The following is a 25,103-nucleotide window of genomic DNA, read 5'->3' on the forward strand; positions in this document are numbered from 1 at the left end:
AAGCAGAAGATGCATCAGGCAAGTTAGTAACTGTATAGAAATACTGCTCCTCTCCCCTTCACACAGATGGCGGGATGTCATACATGTTGCTATGTGCTTGCACTTATTTTTACTAAACAATATGTTCTATGGATCACTCTGTCTTCCAAGTGCTCTCATTTCTCCTGAGAACTGGCAGAGAGTCCATTGTCTATAAATCCATGCAACCAGTCCCCTCAAAGGTTGTTTGCATTTTTGTAGTTGTTGTTTGCAAGTCTTCCTTTGTGACTGGGCTGGTCTCAAACATGTTCCTCCTGGCCCAGCGGTGCCGTTGCGCTACCCCCGGGCCAGCCTCCAGTCTCTTTCCCTTTAGAAGGTAAAGGGTGCTGGAGACAGGGTCCAGGACCTCGTTGATGCCAGCCCATCGTGCACTGTGCCACCCAGATCCCTGCCTCGCTCTGCACTGGGTGTGACGCAGTTTGCAGATGTTGGAGGTCACCCTCAGGTAGAACCCTAGATAGGAAATGGCTGCTGGAACTCCAAATGTGAAGCGGCATGGGGCAGAGAGTACAGACTCGCTGCCACGTCCCTCTGTGACCCCTGGTGAACTCTCCTCGTTGACCTCTTGACTGGTGAAAGAGTGCGCCCCACAAGGGCTGAGCAGAGAAGTTTTATCTGCTGGCACAGAGCCCTCAGGGAAGGCTACTGAGCAAAGGGGCCGGATTCCCAAGCAGGAGCTTTCTCCCCAGCCCAGCCCTCCTTCCTCCTTTCCCTCCCTCCTTTCCTCCCCACTATTGCTGGACTGGGCTTTCCTCATTTGTTTGAATCAGTCTCACTCTATAGACCAGGCTAGCTTCTCAGGGCCATCCTTCTGTCTCAGCCTCGTAAGTGCCAGGATCACAGGTATAAGCCAAACGGCCACCCCAAGCTTTCTATTGGCCTCCCAACGTCCCCTTACTGGCAACTGCACAGCCACCCAGGTCTCTGAAAGGGCTGCCCATCCGCCAGTCACGTGCTGCAGGGCCGACCGGCCTCTGTTCTGTGGTAAAGCAGCTTTACCACAGGCAGTGGGCCCTGATGTACTGCCGTGGTTCAGCAAAGGTCTAAAATGAATGGTACCCTCCTCAGCCTACCAGACTCTTGGCCTTTCAGCAAAGAGAAACAAAAATCCTCTCCAACCAGCAGGTTGATGAGGCCCAGCCCCCCCCCCACCTCTCCCTGTGAGGCTTGGTAATCAGAAAAGGGTTTTGACTACGTATTTAAAATCCCCAGCCTCTGCGTACCCCATCTCCCCACAGCCACCCACACTCTGGAGGAGCCTGGTATAAAACATTCAGCTATTCCGCCTTCAGGGAGAGAGGGGTGGAGAGTATTCTCTGGCCCCTTTCCATCCCCTCCCTCGTGTGTCCCCAGTTTGGACACACCACCAGGGAAATCATCACTAGGGACTGTTGCTGGAGAGTGGAGGGCGGGTGGGAGGAATCATTCCGATTTCTCTCTGGGAGCATAAATGCTTTTTTAATTGCTGTCAAAGGAGGCTCCTTGGGAATGCATTATTGATAGCAATTGAAATGAAGGGGGGGAGCAGTACTCTTCCCTCTGCCGGCTCTCCCTCTGTAGCCGCGCACCCACGCCTCCTTCCCTCCCCACCAGACCCCAGGCCTCTGGCAGCCTTTCTCTCCCGTGTTCCGTTTGCCAGCTAGGCCTTCTCACCTACCTACTCATCTTTCCCCATTTTCCTGAGCCTGGCCCTCCTCCTCCTCCTCTGCCTCCTCCTCCTCCTCTGCCTCCTCCTCCTCTGCCTCCTCTGCCTTCTCCTCCTCCTCCTCCTCCTCCTAGCCCCCCAGTGTGTCCCTTCCCCCACCTGGCAGGAGCTGCGTGGCACTCACCTGTCTCCCGGCCCTATCTCAGATGTCACCACCTAGCCAGTGCCTTCTGCTCCCTCCACCCCACCCCACACCTCCCCCCCACCCAACCTTCTCTTCCCAGGCTCTTTCTCTTATGGCCTTCAGTGCTCAGGGTTTCCACCCCAACCCAGAACAGCTGGGGTGCTTTCTCATGTCCAAACCCGGGAGGCGACAGTCCTATCCCATCCCCTTAGACAGGTCTCCGACCACAGTACAAATCCCCAGGGTTTACGGGTGTGTGTTGACTGGTCAGGGCTTTCGTCTGTCCTGCTGGCTCTGGACTCTGGATAGGTCAGCACTAGCAGAGGCATGGTAATCTGTCTCTGATGACACAGGTGTCAGAAAGCGCATGTTCCTTCCTGCTCTTAACTACCTCTCTCTCTCTGTCTCTCTCTGTCTGTCTGTCTGTCTGTCTGTCTGTTTTTCTCTCCCTCCCTCTTTCTCTGTGTCTCTGTCTCTCTCTCTGTCTTTCCCTCCTTCCCTTTCTCTGTGTCTCTCTGTGTCTCTGTGTCTCTCTGTGTCTCTGTCTCTCTCTGTGTCTCTGTCTCTCTCTCTGTGTCTCTCTGTGTCTCTGTCTCTGTCTCTCTGTCTTTCCCTCCTTCCCTTTCTCTGTGTCTCTGTCCCTCTCTCTGTCTCTGTCTGTGTCTCTGTCTTTGTCTCTCTCTGTGTCTCTGTCTCTCTCTGTGTCTCTGTCTCTCTCTGTGTCTCTGTGTCTCTGTGTGTCTGTCTGTCTGTCTGTCTGTCTGTCTCTCTCTCTCTCTCCCTCTCAGCCTCTCCAGACTGAGCATCTCAGACTTCTCAGTGCAGTAGATCTCTTTCCTTCCTATTTCCTCTACCTGGAAAGGTGTCCCTTGACCCTTCAATTCCCCAGCAGGGCCTCGTGTGCCTTTAAGAAGACTCACCCTGTTCTTCCCCATGTGGAGCCCCACTTCAACAGACTCATAAATGATACTTGGTCCTCCCATGTGGGAGAGGGACTGTTCCGCTCTTGTGGAGCCTGGGTAAAAGGGGACAGGACTCATTTATCTCCCCTTGTTCTCTAACTGGACTCCCCTCATCCATTTCTCCCCTCCCCAGCCCCAGCCTCTAGGAAAGGGGAAGGTAGACAGACAGACAGACAGACAGACAGACAGACAGACAGACAAGAGCGCGGTCCAGGCCATCCTCTGTCCCCAGGGCTCTCAGCCCACTTGCTCTGTGTCACCGCCCACAAGTGTTGACTGAGCAGTTACTTCGCACTGATCCTCTACTAACAGCTACAAAGCCTGCCAGAACCTTCTCCCTGCCCCAGGTCCCCCAGGTCCCTCCTTCACAGGCGCAGCCAAGAGCCCTGATCATGTACAACCAGACTCTACCTCCAAAGAGGGCTGGTAGTTGCTGGGAAAGCACATATTCTGGTCTTAAATGGAGATAAGTGACTTGCCCAAGCCTGGAAATCCCCAAGTGCTGCTTCTCCTGCCAGGTGACTGTCTCTTCAGAGATCCCCTCCTGCCAGGTGACTGTCTCTTCAGAGATCCCCTGTCTTCCCAGAACCATCCCCTGGCAGGTGCAGCCACAGCACTGCCAGGTGACTGTCTTCAGAGATCCCCTCCTGCCAGGTGACTGTCTTCAGAGATCCCCTCCTGCCAGGTGACTGTCTTCAGAGATCCCCTGCCTTCCCAGAACCATCCCCTGGCAGGTACAGTCACAGCACAGCTCATAGCACAGCCCGAGGTGGCCCAATGCAGCCGACTGACACGGCCTCCTGAGACCGAGGGAGGCAGGCATTTGAAGCCTTGGGAGCAGGTTCTCTCAGTGCCAGCAGCTTGCCTTTCTTGCTAGGATCTACCACACTCCCACTCTCACTCTGGCCAGGCCTGCTTTGACCCTTCCTGTGGTGGCCATCACCACACAACCTTGGAAAAGCTCATCCAGTCTGGAAGCAGGCTGGGTCCAGTCTGCAGGGGTCCCTAATGAAGGTGTGGGGACAGACTGGGAGCAGCAGAGTTGTGTCATTTCCAGTCAGTCATTGCTGCAGCATGTAAGTTCTAACAGAGGGCTCCCAGCTTGCTAGCCACATGGGGGCCTGGCCTCGGGATCCTTCAGTCTCCACTGTGGGTGTCCTCACCCCACTGACACCTGTGCTGAGCTTCGCTTCCAGGTGGGAGCACAGTCTGCATTCTCCCCCCCCTCTCCCTCCCTCCCTCCCTCCCTCTCTCTCTCTCTCTCTCTCTCCTCATCCTGCCTACCTTCGTTTCCTGCACTCTTCTACAGGGCTTCTAATCTCTTTAGCATCTTTTCTTCCTTTCTCTCCCTTTTGACATCATCTCTGTCTCCTTCCTTTCTCCCGCCTCTCTTCCCTTTCCATTCTCCTCCCTACTCCCTGTCTCTCTGCTTAGATTCCCCCCCAAATCCACACCACCTTCCATCCTGCCACTATATTTAGCACAAAGCTGGGGGTTTAGAACGGCGCCCGCTGCTGCTGAGGCTGGCGTCTAGTCTTAAGGGTCTGTGGCATTTCTGTGAGAGGCTCTTGGGGGCTGACTATAAAACTGGGCATTTTTCCTCTGCCAGCACCAGGCCCCGGGCTGAAACTGGGCAGAGAAGGGGCCTCCCAGGTACAGTAGAGGATTCTCCCTAGCAAGATCTTAGGAGAAGACACTGCAGGTCAGTTCTGGGAGTGGATCTAGAACCTGTGACCTACAATCAAGAGGGCACAGCAGGTTAGGACCAGCTAGGCATGGGCGTCAGAGTCACAGAGATGAAGCTGACAGTTCTCCAAGTTCTTCATGGAACCATGGAGACCCTTCCCCCAAAGCAGTCTATGGACTGTAATCCCCAGGACCACAGCTGTGTGTGCCTGCGTGCCTGTGTGTTTTCATAATGATGAGCAACAACCTGGTCCCTTGGATGTGTGGAATGTTTGTGTGCACACATGTGTGGGTGCACATGGAGAGGAGAGATCGGCGTCAGTTGTCTCTCTCAATCATCCTCTGCCTCATGTTTTGAGGCAGTCTCTCATTGACTCTGATGAGACAGGGCTGGCTACTCAGTAAACCTCGGGGATCCGCCTGTCTCCACCTCCCCAGTCTGGCATCACAGGTGAGTGCTTCCCCATCTGCCTTTCTACAAGGACTAGAACCCCGGTCCTTGAGCCTAGATGGCCATCACTTTACCAACTGAACCATCACCCCAGCCATATAGCCACTTCTTGGTGTTAAATCGGTACTTCTAGAAGAGCTTCAATAAAAATCACATCCAAAGCTAGGCAAGGTGGGCACAGCCTGTAGTCAGAGCACTTGGGAGGCTGAGACAGAGGATTGCAAGTCTGAGACCATCCTAAGCTACTTAGTGAGATCCTGTCTAAAGGAGAAAAAAATGTATCTAAGCTAGAAGCCTATAGCCACATCTACTTGTGATGTTGTAACAAATAGACTATTTGAGCCAGGCTGGCCAGCACACCAAGATCACATCTTAAAAAAAAATCATTCAGGACCAGCAAAATGGCTCAGTGGGCAAAGGCTCTTGCTGCCAACTTGAGTTCAGCTTCTAGGACTCTACTCACATGGTAGAAGTCCTACACGCTGTCCTCTTGCCTGCAAACATGCGCACGCAGACACACAGACACATATGCACATGCCCCCCAATATATGCACGCTCCCATCCACAGATAGACACATACATGTGCACACACACAGACTCACACAGGCACATGCATACACACACACACACACACACAAACATACACACAAATGTAATTTTAAAAATTTAATCCTATTCAGTATTTGAGGGATACTTTTTGGTTAGTTAAATTAGGTGGTTTACCTGTAAGTTTTGATTTTCATTTTGTTTTGAAACAGGTTCTTGTTGTATAATAGCCCTGAATATCCTGGAATTTACTATGTAGACCAGGCTAGCCTTGAACTCCCAGTAATCCTCCTTCTGTCTCTGCCTTCCAAGTGCTGAGGTTACCGGTGTGTGCTACCATACCCAACACACCATTGCATTTGATCCTCACAGTTACCATCAGTTGTGCTGTGCTCCCTGACCTGTCTGGGCCTAGAACTCTGGTATCCACACACCATTTGTAATTATCCATTTATTTACTCTTAGAGGTCTGAGGATGCCTAAGGGAGAGATCACCATAATTCCAAACTTGTAGACATAGAAACCAAGATTATGAGTGGAGTAATGGTTGCCAAGGTGATAGAGAGTTATTTCATTCATTCTTTCATCCACTCCTTCATCAGTTATTCAGTTACTTACTGTAGGCTGGTGCTATGCTCTATAGCAGACATTCTCAACAGAGTGAGAACTAGAATCCAGTGTTGTGACACCCCAGTCCCAGCGAGTTCAACATGGTAAGACCACTAAGAGTCTTAAGGTCAAAATTACTACTAATTCTACTGGTGTAACTGGGTTAGGGTGGGCCTGGACAGGCAATGAAGACACCGTCCAGTTTGGATCACACCCAACTCTTTGGCCCTACCCTACCCTTCCCAGTTGCTTGAGAGCATCCATATTGCAATGTTTCTATGGAAGCTTGGTAGAGTAAATAGACCTTGAACAAACTCCATTATTAGCTCTTGAGTCCTTCCAGGTACTGTGCCACAAAAGCTACTTTGTCCACTCCATGGAAAGGTACCTGTCCTCTCTAACAAGGACATTTTGAACTTCTTCAGGGCCTGAGTCTGAGGAAACCTGACTCAGTGGCGACAAGACTTTGGAGATGTTGATGAACTGGACAGTCAGTCAACTTCATCTACCATCTTGGACTTCTTAACCTCTCTGTGTACCATACGGACTTCTTCCTCCTGGTAGGAAAGTCATTTATGACATGAAATACAGAGAAAGGCTAAAATGGAAAGGACGGGATAACCTCAGGAAGTAAAAAAGAGGACCCTGGAGTGGAAAAGTTGTTGCCTGAGCCAATGTGTAATTTTTCTAAATCTTATCCCTGCAAACATCCTTCCACTCTGTCACCTTCTCTCTACCCATCAATCCATCTATCTACCCACTCATCTATCTATCCATCTACCCACCTACTCACCCAGTTACCCACCCCTCCACCCACTTATCTACTAACCTACCTATCCACCTACCCACCCACCCACCCATCCACCCACCCACCCATCCATCCACCCACCCACCCACCCATCCATCCATCCATCCATCCACTCACCCATCAACCCATCAGTCCTCCACTCAACTGTTCATTTATCCTACCCTCTACTTACCCACTTAGCTCACCCACCCATCTGCTCATCATCCATCCTTTCATCCACTGGTGTAACTGGGTTAGGGTGGGCCTGGGCTTCTCAGAGACAATGCACACATGTCATCCTTATCCTCTTTCTCTTGCTTCTTTTGTCGTCACAACGTCCACAAGTGAGAAGTGGGGACTTTTGTCCCAGAGGCTTCTCCTGTGAATTCCCCCTCTAGTAAGAACTGTGAAAATGTCCCAGGCAGATAAAACAACTTTCCTCATATCCCTATCTGGCTTCCTAGGAACACTCATGAAGTTTAACCCTAACCCTCAGCACCCACCATGCTGCGCCACCTTCCTTGGAGCCTTCTGCTTCTCCTCTTTGTTGCTCTAGATTTCATTTGCTTTTCTTGCCATAGCCTCCTTGAAAAAGTACAGGCTTAGAGTCAGAAAACCTTGTCCTAAGCCAGGAATGATGTCTCACTTCTGTAATACCAGAACTTGGGAAGCCGAGGCAGGAGTATGGCCGTGAGTTCAAGGCTAGTCTGTGTTATAGAGTGAGACCTTGTCTCCAAAAAGAAAGAAAGAAAGGGAGGCAGTACAAAAGGAGGGAAATTGTTATCTAGAATTATAGTTCTACTACTCATGGTTGAATGACCACAGCCTCCAATAATCGGGCCTCAGTTTCTCCATCTGCAAAGTGAGTATATAATAATAATAATACAATGCTTTGAGGATCCAATGGGATAATGGATGGGAAGCAGTTTTGTAAACTGTAAGCTGCCCCACTCCTGGGAAGCTTATCATTACTTCCCTCACTTCTCCAAAACCAAAGACAGAAGAGCTGTGGACAGCAGTCAGAACTGGGACTGAGACATTAAATCTGAACCCTGCCCTCTGGCCTTCCAGGCAACCATGGGAAAGAGGCCCTGGAGCCTGAGAGCCTCAGTGTCTTCATCAGGAAAGGAGGAGTCACCCAGTCTGCCATGGCAGCCCAGGACAAGAGGCACTCATCAACAGTGATGGCTCATATCTAGTCCAAATCCATTCCTTAGCTTCCCACAGCCATTTACTATTTATTGAGCGCACTCAGTGTGGTGGCATGAGCCTGGTCCCCAGGAGGAGAAGACAGCCCTGCTAAAGAGTACAGAAGTCCCCATCCCCACCCCTACCGCCAGATTTCCCATCCATACTGCCCCAAGTAGAGTGGCATCTGGTGTCATCCCTGTAGTCCATACACCCCTGGCAGGGCCCTAAACGACAGCATAAGGAAGGACGTTCTGGGCAAAGGCTGTCTTGTTCCTGTCACTGACTGTCTACTTCTATCTGCTTCCTGGTTAAGACTGCAGCTGACACTGTGGTCCCCTTTACCAGCCCTCACAGCTTTGGACTCCTTTCTCTCCCATCCATTCCACTCCCTGCTGTCAGTCAATCTCCTTACAGCAAGACTTTAGTCTCTCAGCTTCCTGCTAGACACTTCCAATGACTCTCTGTCACCTGTAGGTTAAAGTGCAATCTAAACAGCAACTTCAGAATCAAACTGGCCAGGAGCAAGTACCAGATCTTGGAATCTGTGGGCAGGCTCCTTCGGCCTTGCTGAGTACCTGTGTCTCCCTGGCAATGATGCCAAGAGTTCTGGTATATTACTGTGATGAAATTTAAGGTACAAGTAAGGCGCTCTACCTGGCTTGGAGAATCTGCTCAGTATTTGTCACCTCTTCTTCGTTCACACTGCTCTTCACTCAGTGTCACATGCCTCTACAGTCCCCTCTCACAAGGGGCACAAGGTGGAGGCTAATTGCACGTCCACCAATGGAATTCTGGGGCACTGACGCTGGTCACTCCCTACGTCACACAGACAAGGCACCGAGGGAGCTGAGGAAAAGATAAAAGAAATGGCTTTGAGACGGAGGATTGTCACAGCGGGTTTTAAGTCTCAGAGGAGAAAGAAGGTGAGGCTGGCCTGAGAACAGAGTGCGGGAACCCTGAGAGGGCCGGGTGAGCACAAGACAGAGATAGCGCAGAGCAGAGCCCTAAGGAGGCTTCTGCTCAGTCTCCGGGGAACCCACATTCTTTCAAAGACAGTGTACAGCCAGGGAACCATGCTTCCCACCACGTCCAGGGCACTCTCGGCAGCACAGGGAATAGGGCCAGTAGGTGGCCCGAGAACCAGCCCATACAAGGACGATGACAACAACAGCATGACGACTTCATTTACCGAGTTATCAAAACCCACAATGTCTGCAAACCACAGCATCTGCCAAGAAAGAATGAGTCACCAGGAGGCACAGGAAGGAGGGACTGGCTGAGCGGGTGGGTGGGATGGGGTGGGCAGCACGGCAGAGGATAAAGCAAGTATTTGACAACACACTGGTTCAAATCCTGACATGACTCTGGGGCCTGAGTTCTCAGGCTCAGTTTCCTTTCTTGACAAATGGGGGATGATGAGAGCGTCTATTTCACAGGGTTATTCTCTGTCTGTCTGTCTGTCTGTCTGTCTGTCTCTGTCTCTCTCTCTGTCTCATATAATTTGAGACAGGATCTTATCATGTAGTCAAGATAGATCTCCAATTCACAATCCTCCTGCCTCAGCCTCCCAGGTATTGGGATGGAAGAACTAATCTCTCCATGGCCAGCCAGAGATCAGCCTGATCCACTTTTGTTTCTTGGTCTTGACTGCTGCTTGAGCCAGACATGGTAGCATACCCATCTTTAGTCTCGACACTCAGGAGGAGGCAGAGGCTGGTGGGTCTCTCTGAGTTCAAGACCAGCCTGATCTACATACCCTGTCTCAAAAAGAGAGACATGACATCAGAACACTGACAGAACTACTCCCAGGACATTTGAGGAACTTGTGAATTCAAGAAAAATGAACCATATTTAGCCAATATAAGATCTCCTTTCTCCTGGGTGTTCAAAAGAGGCAGAACCTACTTGGAAATTTCTAGTTTTCAAAATCTGAGAGATCCTCTGATACTTGGATTAAGGAGCCTGTGATTACTGGGCATGGTGTCACATTTCAGCAGTCACAGAACTCTGGAGGTTGAAGCAGGAGGGTAGTGAGTTCAAGGCCAGCCTGGGCTACATAGTGAGATCCTGACACAAACAGCTGTGTTGAAAGCCAAGGTGATTTGGTGCCCAGGCAGAAGAGGGTTTGCCTCTAGTGTTATAGAAGAAGGAGAGAGGAATCTCCCTGGCCTCGGGCTGAATGGAAAGAATGGGAATCCGGGAGATGGAACTGGAAATGTGGCTATGGAAGGCTACGCCCACCCATTACAGGTGCTGGGAATATCAGACCTCTCGGGAATGAGGGTTGAGCTTCTCCACCAAGAGGCTAGACCCAGTGATAAAGTATTTTGGGATCTTTGGTCAAGGAAACTTGCGTTAAGTGTAAGAGAAGACCAGAAGTATGGGAATGAAGAGGAGTCAGGTGCCAGGGACTCAGGTGCCCAGGTGTCATGAACACCAGAAAAGAACAAAAGGGCCTCAGAGTTAAAAAAAAAAAAAAGTAGTACATCTAAGGTGAATGAATTTGGCTAAACTGCTGAACATTCTGGCCTTTATTTAGGGCATAATGGCATACTCAATATGGGCTTCAAATTCAAGGACATAACCAAGACCTGTAGTATAGTACTAGAAACTTTGGAGGCATCTGGCCAGTGCTGGGCTGCACTTAAGACTCCATTTCAACATTTTTCTTGCTACAGACAGATTCAAAAACAGATGGGAGAAGAGGGTCTGTTCCTAGACAGAACCATACACACTCTTCACTTCTTTGTGGGGAGTCACTCATGGCTCTGCCCAGGTCAGTTCAAGCCAGGCAGGTAGCCTGATGCGCCTTCTTAAAGACCCCTGCCTTTGAATTGTCGGGGTTCTCTTTCTTGTAACCAGCACCTCCACTTCCAGTGCCAGAAGCTTTTACATTCATTCTACTGTTGACTCAGGCTTTCGTTCTTACTGTCACTGTTACTGAACTCTTGTTGTACCATGTCAGCCACTGAAAGTTCAGAAAAGCCTAAGATATATTCACCTTCAAGGAAACTGAGGCCCAGTGGAACCAGGCTAATAAACAGACCTTCATACCAGTGAACAGTGAGAACCTTCACAGATGGAAGCCTGGAACACTCTGGAATCCCTGAGGTTCCCGAGCAAGGGGACTTAAGGAAGACTTCACAGAGGAGCTGTGTCTTACAGAACTCCCAATCAAGCAGATCTGCACCTGAGTTAGCTCAGCGCTGTTCCTCAGCCCTCATTTCACAAGAAGCTCATTGGAGATCACGTGCTGCTCTGCACCTGGTAGCTATGAGCAGCAGTTACAGCCAACACCTAGACCACTTGGGGTTAATGCAGTTCTCTGGTCTGAAGCCTGTGATCCAAGCAGGATGGACCCTCTGAAGCCTCTATGTTCAATCCAAAATACAGGAACGGAAGTCTATACCTCACAGAGCAAGGTAGAGTTGCAGTCTGTTGGGAAAGTATGGCCACACAAAGCCATTAAAAGTCATGTTTTCCAGAAATATCTCCTGATCCACAATCAGGTACTGTTCGGTAAAGGCAAGGACACTGCCTGGAATGTGAAGGAGAACAAACAGAGGGTTTCTGGAGGACCCTTCTTCCTGGAGGAGCCTGTAGTTTAGGATCTGGGTGGGCCTGTGCTTGTAACCAATCCCAATGACCCTGACTCAAGGTGCTGCTCTTGGCTTTCCCTGAAGCTAATTAGTCAAGCTTCACACTACCAGAAAAGTCCCTCTCCTGGCTGTGTTGCCACAGCTGGAGAAGCCCAGAGAAGCTGACCAGTTTGTCAGAGGACACTCAGCAAACCAGGAACGGGGGTCTGTAGCCATCTACATTCCTCATGTAAACCACATTCCTCCACAGCCTCAACTAAAATTAGCTTTTTCTTTCTACAACTTTCTCCCTGTGCCCAACCACCAAATCCAGAACAAACCAAGAAGGCAGACAAGTATGTGGTGGGATCAAGCCACCCGAGCAACCAGGCCCCCCTTGCCTCTGTGGTTGTGGGGTGTCTCTCTCACTGCCACATGTACCTCTAAGAGATGACGATGGCTCTAAGGTAGACCCAAGGCCACTACGAAGTCTGGAATAGGGAAAGCCTACAGAAAAGCCCTCTTGTTGTTTCAGGTAGGTTCTTAGATGAATTAGCAATGAAAAAGACAAAGACACAGTGGCATCTGCAAAGTTAATGCTGCAAAAGCATACACTTGAGTTATGAGAGAGAGAGAGAGAGAGAGAGAGAGAGAGAGAGAGAGAGAGAGAGAGAGAGAGAGAGAGAGAGAGAGAGAGAGAGAGAGAGAAACTTAATGTTTCTAAGTTTAGGATCCTGTGTTGGGATGCATTCATGGCTATCTTATGTACCCTGTGGCTGAAGGTTGGACACACCTGGTAGACCCTCTAAAGATTATTTTACCTCCCTCAGCTTGGCCTGATGGCACATGTCTGGAATTTCAGTGCTTAGGAGGAGCAGCAGGAAGATCTGGAGGTTAGAGTCATCCTCACCTACATAGAGACTTTGAGTCAGTTTGGGCTGCATGAGATCGTGTCTCAAAACAAAACCAAGTGGGAATTGTCCTTTCTCTGCAAGGAGTCTTCGATTTTTGAGCCACATGTAGCTAATTCTGATTGGAGTCAGGGGTTGGGACCAATTAATTTCCCACAGACTGAGGATATCTCCATTCCCCAAAGGTTAGCAGATAGCCAGGAGGGCTGAGAGCAGAGCTGGGCAGGCAGCAGACAGGAAGTGATAAGACTGAGGTTTTGTTTGGTTTTTTTAAGCATTTCTATTCTTATGAGAAACTACAGTCTGAATGTCTTTTCCTCCAAAACTCTCACCTAATCTCTAATGCAATAGGTACTGGGACCTAGGATGTAACTGGTTCCCTGAACAAAGATAAAGCCTGGGCTGGGGCGGGGCTTAGTGGGAGAGTACTTGCCTGGCATGTATCTGGCTCAGAATTCATTCCCCACCACTAAGGACACTGGGGTGATGACACAGCAAGAAGGAACCATCTAAGAAGTTGGAGTGGGTGCTCAGCAGACACTGAGTCTGTAGGCACAGTGACTTCCCAGTGTCTAGAACTCCAAGGATTAAATTTCTGTTTATAGATACCTGTGCTAGCTGGGCATGGTAGTGTCCACCTGTAATACCAGCACTCAGGAGGCTGAGTCAGGAGGATCAAGAATCAAAGGCAACCTGAGCTCCAGAGCGAGACCCTGTCACAATAAAAGCCCAAACCAAACATATAAACAGATACCTCATGGTGGATCCCAACCATCCTTAATTCCAGTTTGAGGGGATCCCACAACCTCTTCTGACCTTCTTGGACTCTAGGCATGCATATTTATGCACAGACAGACATACATGTGGGTAAAACACTCACCCACATAAAATAGGTCTAAAGCAAACAAATAAATAAGCAAAACACAGAAAGCAAAGCAGGAACATGTCCAGTAGTTTGTGGGCCAGCTAGCTTGCATACTCAACAGCAAGTGAACAAAGAGGTCCTGTCTCAATTAAGATGGAAGGTAGTGTGGGGGCAGGGCCCACACTCCCATGAATCCATGCGCATACACCTGTGCATGCATGTCATACACACAAAGAACAAAATAAGGGAAGGAGGGAGGGAGGAAGGGAGGGAAGAAATAAGGAAAAAAGAAAGGCCTTGCAAACCACAAAGAGCCCAGAAGTCTTTTACAGCCCCTGGAACAGCGTGTGTGATGGGGGACAGGTAGCAAATACTTCCTGTTTAGCATGGAAGCAGGAAGGACAGTTCCAATGGGCTTCTTTTGATCTTTATTTGAGACTTAATGAGCACTCAGGGCATTGCTGACACTCTAATTAGGATTAAAAATTAAATGCAGACTCATCACGTGTTCCCTCCCCTACACATCACTTCCTTAGCTCTACTGATCACAGCCATTAAACAAAAACTATTTTTAAATGGCACTAATTTGCTGTGTCCTAAAACAAATGAGAGACAAATATTTTGTTAGAAAAACAAATCATGAGCTAAACTGGAGTTTAGAGGGGAAAAGAACCAACAAAACAATAACCTAGTTAATGAGTTCAAAGTTAAAACTGAACCACTGGAACTTCAAAAACAGTTGAACCAGAATGAAATTTGAACAGCAGTATGTTCCCAAGGAAATCAAACTAATTCTGCTTAGCATCCAAGGCCTTGACTCAGAAAGATACTCCTGCCCCTTACGTCTTAGATCTTCCAAGCCCGGCATGGTGACGCATACCTGTAAACTCAGTTCAGGAGGTGAAGACAGGGGAATTACAAGTTAGAAGTCAGACTAGGCTGCATAGCAAGACCCTGTCTCAAACTTGCAAAATAGATAAACTAACCAATAAAAAGAAACTAAAGTCTGTCTCCCTTCATTCCACAGATGTACCAAATGTCTTAGATGTGCCACTGCTGGTATCAGAGAGAGGAAAAGACAGTCCCTTCCCTCCCAGAACAGCCCAGTGCAGGATTCTCCTGTGAAACCTATAGCCCCTGACCAGCTCTGTCCTCTTCCAGTATTCATCTGTCAAGACAATGATCCCAAGAAAATGGGACTTGGCACGCCCACTTAAACTTCAACACTACCGTAATCAGAGCGTGAAACTAGCAGTGTTACAAAAAGGAAAAAAAAAAAAAAACCAGCAAACACAGCCACAGAGGGCTCCCTGGTGACAGTGTCTAAGTCAGAGTTTCTCAACCTGTGGGGAGAGACCCCTTGCAGGGTCGCCTAAGTCTATCAGAAAACACAGGTATTTATATTACTGTTCATAACAATAGCTAAATCACAGTTATGACATAGCAACGAAAATCATTTTATGGTTGGGGGTCACCACAACATGAGGAATTGTATTAAAGGGTGGCAGCATTAGGAAGGGTGAGAACCACTGCTCCAGGTGGTTCTCCTAGACCAGCTCCTCAAGCCATCGTAGGACATGTCCTTTGAATTCCACATCCCATCCTTGTTGATGCACACTTGCTTTCTAATGATCTCAGCAGAGACTGCCCCCTTCAATTCTCTCCACAGGAATCCCAGGAAGTGGGAAAATGAAATTGTTGCCTGTGGCGGAGTGGAGTGGAGATGGCCACCCACTCACACTAAAGGGCAAGCTGGAAGCCAGGCCCCCTGTGGAGGGCCCAGCAAGATGCCAGTGGTGAAGTAGCCTATCTGGAAGCTGCATTTTCTGGGTTGCAGCTGCCGCTCTTCAATCATTTCTCATGTGAACACAACCAGAACCGCCCACCCATCTTCAGCCTTTGCCTATAAGCTAAAGCCATGTGTACAGTCTTCAGTGGGTCCTGAAGCCATCTTCACGTGGACTTGTTGTGTTTACGGATGAAGAAGGCGTGGAGGGTGCCCTCTGGCTATCTGAGTACCCCTCTAGTTGTGTAGGTTCCCCGTCTCCTGCTGTCTTAACTCGGGCCAAGCTCAGGGACTCATGCATGGTGTGCGTGCCTAGAATTGATTGTCTGGGCTTCTAGTTGGTGCTTACCAGTGTCGTCCTGCCTTTGGGGCTAGGCCAAGATTAAGTTAGCATCTTGAGCAGTCTTCCAATTCTGGTTTCTTCCTCATCAAATCCCTTCACCCTGATGACATTTGGGAAGAACAGACACAGGACATGAGCTTAGTGACGCCTGATGGAACAGGCTGTCCTGTCTTCAGCCCACACCAGGTTCATTCTACAGAAGGGTTGAAAGAAAGCTTTAGGCTGGGTATCCTGCTGAACATCTATAATCCCATCACTCAAGAAGTTGAAGCAGGAAGATTGCTGCTATTCATTCCAGTCCAGCCAGGGGCTCATAGTGAGAGCAAAAACAAAAACAAGAATGTCCAAGTTCAGCAAGCGTACCAGGGAGTCTAAGGAAGCTTCTTGGTAATTTCCAGTCGACTTTTCTCTTCTCCTCCATAAAGCTTTCTCAGAGCTTTTCAACTAGGGCCAAGTTTTAGACTTAACCAAAAACTCCATCCTGACTTTACCTGTTTTAAAGAAGCCTCTGGAAGGCAGGGACTCTATGGTATAATTTAGCTAGCTGTAAGATTCTGATTGACTGTATTTGGCAATTCCAGAATTGGGCGACATTTCATTCTGTAAATACCCCACCCATCTGTCCAGAGAGGGTGAATTTTATAGGCAGAGAACAGAGACAGAACAACAGAAAAACAACTCATTAGTTAATTTGTTGTATAAGGATTTTGCTGTCTAGTCTTATGTCAACTTGACACAAGCCAGAGTTATCTGTAAGGAGGGAGCCTTAATCAAGAAAATGCCTCCATAAGATCTGGCTGTAGGGCATTTTATTAATTAGTGATTAATGGGGAAGGGCCAACCCTGGGATGGTAGTCCTGGGTTCTATAAGAAAGCAGATTGAGCAAGCCATGCTGATCAAGCCTGCAGCAAGCAGCTCTCCTCCATGGCCTCTGCATCAGCTCCTGCTTCCAGGTTCCCGCCTTGCTTGAGCTCCCGTCCTGACTTTCTTCAGTGAAGGACTACGGTTGAGAAGTATAAGTCCTCCCCAACATCCTGGTGTGTCATCACAGCAATAGTAACTCTAGCTAGGACAAGATTAAAGTCTTTAAAATAACTTCATTTCCTTAACATTGGAAGGACTCATGTAGCCAGGCTGACCTTGAATTTACTATGCAGCAAAGGATGATCTTGAACTCCTGATTCTCCTGCCTCCACCCCCATGCTTAGTGTATGGCATGTACACTACACCCAACCTTTTCCCCTTTTTTAGAGGGTCTGGCAACAATTGAGTTGTTGGCAACATGGAACTTCAGCATGGGTGACTCCATTTTGATTTTCAGCCTGGTCTGTTGTGGCCCAATGCAGGAACTTAGTCCAAAACAGTTTCATTTAGCATACATAACTTTGCAGTATGAAAATGCTCAGCAGTCAACACTGTGTCTTGCAGGTTCCCCCATTCACCCCACACACTGCTATCTCAATTCTTAGGTCAGACAGAGACGCACTGACACTGCTTGGGGCCTGTTGTACACTAGATAAAAACCATCTCCACCTTTACTCTCTATTCTTTCTACTTTCGACCCTGTGTTCCTGGCCACCTTGACTGCCCCGCCTCATCCTGATCCTATCCCAAACCGCCTAAAGGTTTTTTGTATACTTCCAAACAGTCTCCACGCCTGTACCTATCTAGTATTCCCACCAAAAGCAAATTATTCCTTGGAATTTCCAAGCAAGTATTTTCATGAACTACCCAACACACAATGCACACTCAGCAAATGCATTTGAAAGAACAACCACAGCATCCTCTGCTGTAACTATTCACGGTACTAGCACATCTTCCCTACCCCTGTTGCCTCCGGGCCCAGTAGATGGGGAAACAGAAAGCATTCAACGTATGCACACTGCATTGGGCTGCAGGTATTCAGTAATTCTGAAGGGATACATGTGATGAATAAGTGCATCAGAAGGGAGAGCCACCTCAGGGGGTTTCTATATTAGTACAAATGACTAAACACCTCAGTTTCACATAGCTGTGCTTGGACAGTAAGTGGTGGAACTTATCTGTCGGAAAGGAAGGGTGTGATAGTGCAGGAGATATCTCTCACTCAGTAGGCTCAGATCTCTTTGTGTGTGTGTGTGTGTGTGTGTGTGTGTGTGTGTGTATGTGTGTGTGTGTGTGTGTGTTGTTAGGTTTGGTTTTGTATATGTTTGAGATGAGGTTTCCATGGTTCTGGTTGACTTTAAATTTGTCATGTAGTCTAGGCTAGCCTTGAACTAATGATCCTCCTGCCTCTGATTTTTTTTTAATGACACAGGGTTTCTCTGTGTGGCCCCTGACTGTCCTGGAACTCCATAAACCAGTCTTGCCTGGAACCCAAAGATCCACCTGCCTTTTCCTCCCACCCCCACCCTGCCCCGGGTGCTGGGATCAAGGGCATGCACCACTACCACCCAGCTGTGCCTCTGGTTTCTGAGAGCTGTGATAAGGCCAGCCCTCTTCAGCTTCCTTCTCTGCCTCTCTTTGCGTGTGACCATTTCTCTTCCTACTGGTGAGCTTCTTCCACATGACAGGGAGCAAGGCTGCTGACACTTCCAGAGTCTCCTGACTCACTATGAATTGAGCCTTGTTCTCTCTCTTTTGATTTTACATTCAAACATCTCGGTGAAGAGACACAGCAAAATGGCACTGTGGGTAAGGGCTTTTATTGCCAAGCCTACCACCTGAATTCATTCCTGAGTCCCACATGATGGAAAAAGACAATAGATTCTTATAAGTTGTCCTCTGACCTCCACACATGCTCTGTGGCACACATGTGGCCCCCACACACAAATAAATGCGATTTTAAAAAGAATTTTAAGGGCTGGAGAGATGCCTCAGTGGTTAAGAACACTACCTGCTCTTCCAAAGATCCTGAATTCAATTCCCAGCAACTATATGGTGGCTCACAACCATCTGTAAGGAAAGTACCCTCTTCTGCCCTGCAAGCATACATGTAGGCAAACACTGTATACATAATAAATAAATCTTAAAAACTTTTTTAAATCTCAGGGAAGAATGTAATTGGCTACGCGTGGATCCTGAGGGGCAGGGACACTAGTGAAATGATAGTTCTTATCTTAAGAAGAAAGCATCTTGAAGCAGCCTTGATGGCTGGAGAGATGACTCAGTGGTTAAGAGTACTTACTGTGTAACCATGAGTCCCTGAGTTCCCATCCCAGCACCCATGTAACATGTCAGATGTAGTCTACCATTGCCCTGTAACCCCAGTGCTGGGATTATGGAGATGGGCCCACAAAAGCTTGCCAGCTGCTAGTCTAGCCAAAAGATGTGAATGCTAGGTTTAGGGAGAGACCTGCCTTGGAGGAGTTAGGCAGAGAATGAATGAAGATACCAGACACCCTCCTTTGGCCTCTGCCTGTATACACAGGTATATACCCCTGCATACCTGTGCACATACAATTCTCTCTCTTACACACACAGAGAGGCACAAAGAAGTAAATACTGAATTGTGGAGATTTTCTTTTTAAGAAGAACCCTGGATCTGGGTGTAGGGAAGATGGCTACGGTAGATATCCAAATAGGAGCGGTACAGTCTGCACTGGAGAGATGCAGAGGAATGATGAGGGGCCTGGGGAATGCAAGACAGAGCTCCCAAGACTCGGAGTTCTGAGAAACACCAAGGGTGAGATCATTAGCTGCATTCTCTTCAGCTGAGGGATGTGGACAGCCTGACTATGAACACTGAGGGCCGTGCTCCACCCCTTGCCCCAGAGAGGCAGCTCTACTTTCCCACATCTAGTGGTTATTTTTATGGATAGATTTATTTTTACCCATTCTAGACCTCAAACCTGCAGCTGGAAGAAACAAGACACCAAGGCTTCTAGGTTTCTAGAAAACACAGGCTGCAGTGGCTGGGTCAGCTACAGACTTCAGGCTGAAGCTTCCTCTAAAATCACCTGGAAAAGAAGTAGAAAGGGGAAAGGGGTGCCCTTTTCTCTCAGCTCACAAGCCCAGCTAAGAGAGAGCACTGCTTCAAGAGAAGGACCTACAGCCCCTGCAGGCACCAGTATCCTGGCCCTCCAGCCCCGGCTGGGGACAGCAGAGCCGCTTTCCCTGGAAACCCCCCTTCTGCCATGCCCACAGCCTATCTTCCTATAGCCCAGAGAGCTCTAGGAGAGGATCTTGCTTTCCACCTACTAGCAAGCTATGACCAGGCATCATCCGTAGCCCATGGAGGCCAGACAGCCAAAGCACACTTCTCCTTTCCTAAGACCACACCTAGGTCTACGTTGTTATTCCTCCAAGACAAGTCTACTCAACAGTTAGGCAACGCTGAAAGCTGAAAATATACTTTCATACATTTAAGGAGCCATGATAAAGATGCAGCTGTCACTCACTTGGGCACTGGAATGTCAAACTGTTGTCATCCAGCGTGGAGCCTGACAAGCTCTTAAATCAGGCTCTGTCCAGCTGACTCCTCTCCTTTCCTTTCCCAACAACCAATGTGTGCCCCTGAAGCTGACATTTTGGTAGGACCTACCACACCTAATAAGGTACCTTCTGTCTTTCAGTGAAATGCCTAGGGAGAGGAGAGAGACCAGAGGAGTTGGAGGTGTGGGGACATATGAAAGTGATACCATCTTTGGTGTCTTCTAAGTGCCCCCAGTGTGAGAGCTAAAATCCCAGGAAGAGCTACTGTTGAGGGCATACTCCTTGGTTTCTTTCAGCAGAGGATGCTTCTAGATTCTCTCCTTACCTCGCAGCTGGGTGGGCCTCAGGAGGAAAGACATGGACAGGGCAGGGGCTGATCATGGATCTTTTCCCCACCTTAGACAGGTGACAGGTAATCTCTTCTACAAAGAGGAAACTCCGGGGTTCTGAGCCCAACTGCGCTAAATGACCCCTGTACTTTTGCTGTTAAACTTCTCCCTAGTTCTTAAATAGGATGTAGACGAGTTGTTGAAAAATAGTAGAATATGTTAGGAGTGGTCATACATGAGTATGATCCCAGCACTTAGGCAGTGGAGGAGGATCAAGGCCACCTTCAGTTACATCGTGAGTTTGAGGCCAGCCTGAAATTCATGAGACTGTCTCCAAACACAAAACAAACAAAAAGAAATCAATGAGACTAGGAAGTAAAAAAGAAAGGACCAAGTGGTAGGAAGTTGGGAAGTGCTCTTAGTCTTCTTCTAGACTTGTTTCTTCTTGCACACAAATCTTTGCTTATTTGTTTAAGATGGGCTCTTGCTTCCTGTGTAGTTATAGCTGGCCTGGCTCTCACTGTGTAGCCCAGGCTGGCTTCAAACTCCTGATAGTCCTTCTGTCTCAGCCTTCTGTTTGCTAGGATAACAGGTGTACTCCACCATGCCTGGTTAGGTATGGGAGCATTTTGAAGCTCTATTAATAGGTTGGGGGAACCCTGATAATCCTCTTCTTCCCAGTATACAGTCAGTGCTCTATAACCTGTGAGGTTGCGTTAGGCTGCCTTTCATAAGCATGTAAACATGAGCAAGTATGCCTGCTGAGGTAGGTGTGGGAATGTAATCCGTCAATGAAGACATGTTGTGTGAGCCAGCTGATGGTGCATGTTTGTACTTGAAAGCCATAAGGTTCCATGCAAAAGCTATGGGTGGCACTGTTGCACAATGCTGGTGGGTGTGCGGCACGGGGGCGTGATTAACAGCTTATAGGCTGTGTCTACGTGTGTATGGATGTCTCAGTGTGTACTCGCTAGGATGGAAATGTGTGGCATAGTAGCATGCAGGCATAGAAAAGCACATCGTCTCTGGAATGGGTCTGATCTGACTTGCCCCTGGATCCTGACTGTCATTAACCAGATGTTTAACCTTGAGCAAGTCACTCAATCTTTAATTTCCTCAATCATGAACCGAGAACAGTAATGAGTACCTTTTGAGACTGCCACGATGGCTAGAAACCATATTGTAGATGCAAAGGTTTGGGTGTACAGCCACACACAGGCAAGCAGCCATTCTGTGCCCTGTGGACATGCCTTTGGTTGAGTACACAAGCAAGTGAGAGGGCAAGATGTGACCTGTATCTGAAGGGTCAGGAGGCACATATGTATATGGGTACCCTGAGCAACCGATTCGTCTTTGACAGTGAACTCCTAGTTCATACTGGGTCAGTAGGGCAGGCTCCCACAGTCTCCTGAGGTTTCTTGGTCCAGAGACTAAATCAGTATGAGAATGAGAGGCTTGGAGGAGCTGCAGGAAGCAAAATGACTTGCAGACACTTCCTTTATTTCCCCTCCACAGCAACGGTTGAAGACCGCTGCCCACATCCATTCCCACCTCCACCCACACCCATGCCTGCTCTGCTCCTCTTTCAACAAGTAAGAACCAGCGCTGGGAGAAAGTCAAGAGGGCAGAGGATTCCTCCTACCCTTCCCCATTCCGCCTTAAGACCGACCAAGAAGCATCATCCCGCCGCGCTCTGCACTCGGGCCACCTTAAGAGCTGAGCAATGCTTTGGCCTCCCGCCAAGCCCCACCCCCGCCGGCTCGCGCTCCGCCCCTTTCTCCTCCCGCTCTGCTGGGGGAGAGCTGGGGAGTCCCAGTCTGGCCGGAGTTGGCTGGAGCTGTTGCCATGACAAGCATTTTCTTAAGACAGCTCTGCTGTTGAGACCGTCCTAGGCTGGGGATAGGGTGGGGGCACGAACTTCCTGGGGGACCATCCCTCCGAAGACGGCGAGGTCAGACACCCGCCCAGCTCCCTGCACCCATTTTCTTCCAGGAAGGTCCTTCTCGTGGAAGGGCTGGGGAAGAAGACCCAGCCCACTCCCCCAGCTGTTGCTCAAAGGCCAGAGCGCAAAGCCAGCATCACTAGGTGGTTTTCCACACTGGGGAGAGCGGTGGGTGGTCACCCCACCCTACTCGGTCCATGGAAACGCGGAGGGAGAGTCCCGCTTGGAGGCACCTGAATCTTTGCTAACAAGAGAGGTAGGTTTGCAGAGAATGAATTGACGCTGGGATTTGCAAACTTTGTTTCTTTCTTTCCTCTCAATGGCTTCTCAAAGTATCCGAATTTCCTGATGCTGGCAAATTCTGGGAGGGTGGGGTAGTGGAATAGGAGAGGTGGGGGGGGGGAGAAAATGAGATTTTCTTCAACACTATATTTTTCCCTGGGTTCTGAAGAATCATCTAATCAAACAAGTGATCTCTTTGCGTTTTCCTCTGGATCATGGGATGGGTGGGGAAATGGAGGGACTGCTTTTTTTCTCACCCAAATTAAGCTCTCGGAACGAGTATTTATTCCAGCCGACCCCCATCCGCTCCTGCTCTCCCCCTCCCCCTCGGCTTGGGAACCAGCCGCAGAATGGAAAACTGTTGCGGAAAAAAATATTTTCCGCGTCTGTTCCCTTTCTCGAAAGCCCCAAAGAGAGATGGGAAAAATAGAACCAAATAAATCTTCAGCGGGAAGGAAGGCCTTAGCGCCAAGGAGGGGGCTCACTGGGGGCATAAGGTGGAGATAGGCTGTGAGAAGTTGGACGGTGAGAACCAGGAGTGCACAAATTAAATTTCTTTGGCTTTGCATAGAAACCTCAGCAGTTTCTCTCTGCGGCTTACAAAACATCCTCAGACTTTGACGTCTATAATTAGCTGTGGAAAAAGCTGGGAGTTCCCTCTCACTGCTGTTGTTCGAGTGAGCGTAAGCGTCCAGAACCAACTGTAGGAGTGTCTCTGAGGGCACCGCCCCACGCATCTCTGCTTCTAATGGGAAGGGATGAAGGGGTACACTGAAAAGTTTTCAGTTTCAAGCCCCAGGCTGTGGGGGTGGCTGGCTTGGGCCTCTGGCATCTTGAGAGGGTCCCTGAACAGATCGCTTAAGAGATAGAGACTGAGCCTAGGGTTGCTCCCCTCTTCCTCCTCTCCCTGTTTGGTAGTGCCGCTGCCTGGCATCTTTCCCTGAGATGAGTCCAGCCTATACTCTGGTCCACCTCTACAAGAATGCCTACTTGCTTGTTTGCAGCTGCGTGGGGGAGACGGGAGGAGGGGCCCAGCAAATCCTGGGAGCAGAGAGAGCATGCCCTGGCCGCAGGCATCTTCTTCATGGGTACTCCTGCAGGACTCACGGTGCCCTCCAGATCTGAGGCTGGCACGTGCTGGCCAGGTGGTGCTGTCAGGGTGTCAGGTGAAGAAATCAGCTGCTGTGATGCTGAGAGAGGGAATGCAAACTGGAGAGGGAGGGAAAAGGAATTCCTGTTCTCAGGCCATCTTCTCCTCCAGTGGGGTGTCTGGGGGGGGAGTTTTCACGTCCACTCCCTTCCATGCTTGACACCCCCACCCACCCACATGCGCTCCCCTTGTTCCTGGCTCTTCCCACCTAAGAGACTCTTTCCCACAGCCCCCCTTGCTCTGAGATCTCCTTATCTGGAAGGGAGGAGACCAGGATTATTCCAGGCTGGGACCAGCATGGCAAGGGGCCTAGGGAAACGGAGAATTTCAAAAGAGGAGGACCCTATGATGTGGACAGGCTAGCTTAGTTATCTTCCGAAGCTATGAGAACAGTCTTGCTGAGACCCGGGGGAGAAATAGGAGGAGAGTTTAAAAGGTAGCCAGGGAAGCCACCAGAGCGAGCTTTCATTTGCAGGTATCTGGTGATGGAGCAGACTGTACCCCTTGGCCACTTTACCCTACCTGTGGTCTGATCCCAACAAGAATTGATGCCCTTCTCCTATAGGAAGTGGAGGCAGGAATGGGGGGGGGGCAGATACTGGTAGATAAGGATGTCTGCTTCTTGAGATGCCTGCTTACATGCTCTAGGGTGCCTGTTCTAATGGGTCTTGGGGGCCCTGTGTGTCCTGGGTCTTGGGCAGCTGGGGAGACTGCTTTTCAGCCCAGCTGTGCCCCCATCTCTCCCAGCCGTGAGACCGCAGGGCTGGTAATACTGCAGCAGAAGCTGGATGCCTCCTGTCTAGCAGCCTCTGTGACCTGCCCTATTGTCAGCCTCTCAGCAGTCTCCACCCTCCTGCCTGGCTCTGCCCTAGTCTGAGTACTCAGAGGAGAACGGGCTTAGATGGAGTAGAGGCTCCTAGCCTTCCGGTCCCTGCTGGAGCCTCTGTCCCTTCACTCCTCTGTCCCTGGATCCTTGGATCCAAGGTCAACTTGAAGGGGCTTAGCTTGCCTCATCCCCGAGATTCCCAGCCCCTAGCACTCTGTCAACACTTACGAGAAGGGGCAATTTAATTAAAAAAAACCTTTTATTGGGGGACCACATCTGGAGGTCAGGGGACAATGTGTTCTCTCTTTCCACCATGAGGGTCCATGGGGACCAAACTCAGGTCATCAGAGGCTTCAAGGCAGGAGGCCTTATAGATCCATCTTGCTAGTCCCAAGGGGTGGAGTAATAGCACGTGGGAATCAATTGCACGGGGAGGTGCAGGAAGGGGCCCCTAGTTTGCCCTCTGGTCTATAGCCCCTCCTAGCTCTGGGAACCCTGCTTACCACAGAAACGGTGGGAGGGAGTGGCTGAGTCAGATTTGTCACATTGCTATGGTCTTTGATGTCAGAAGAGAATC

At 49.3% G+C, this 25,103-nt stretch overlaps 1 protein-coding gene across 6 annotated transcripts in view; it reads left to right on the forward strand.

The window, feature by feature from the left end:
- The first annotated feature begins 22,127 nt into the window (after window positions 1-22,127).
- The window catches only part of Atp2b4 (ATPase plasma membrane Ca2+ transporting 4), a 108,700-nt gene continuing 105,724 nt past the window's right edge, over window positions 22,128-25,103 (forward strand). For 5 of the 6 annotated variants that reach the window (XM_040738534.1, XM_040738533.1, XM_040738535.1 and 2 more), the window contains exon 1: window positions 22,129-22,524. The gene's annotated coding sequence lies outside the window, so the exon portion shown is untranslated. Of the gene's footprint in view, window positions 22,525-25,103 lie in introns of all 6 variants that reach the window. The other variant, XM_040738538.1, reaches the window with a different exon arrangement.

The sequence above is a fragment of the Mesocricetus auratus genome, unplaced genomic scaffold (genome assembly GCF_017639785.1).
Source record: "Mesocricetus auratus isolate SY011 unplaced genomic scaffold, BCM_Maur_2.0 Super-Scaffold_100676, whole genome shotgun sequence".
NCBI classification, from domain to species: Eukaryota; Metazoa; Chordata; class Mammalia; order Rodentia; family Cricetidae; genus Mesocricetus; species Mesocricetus auratus.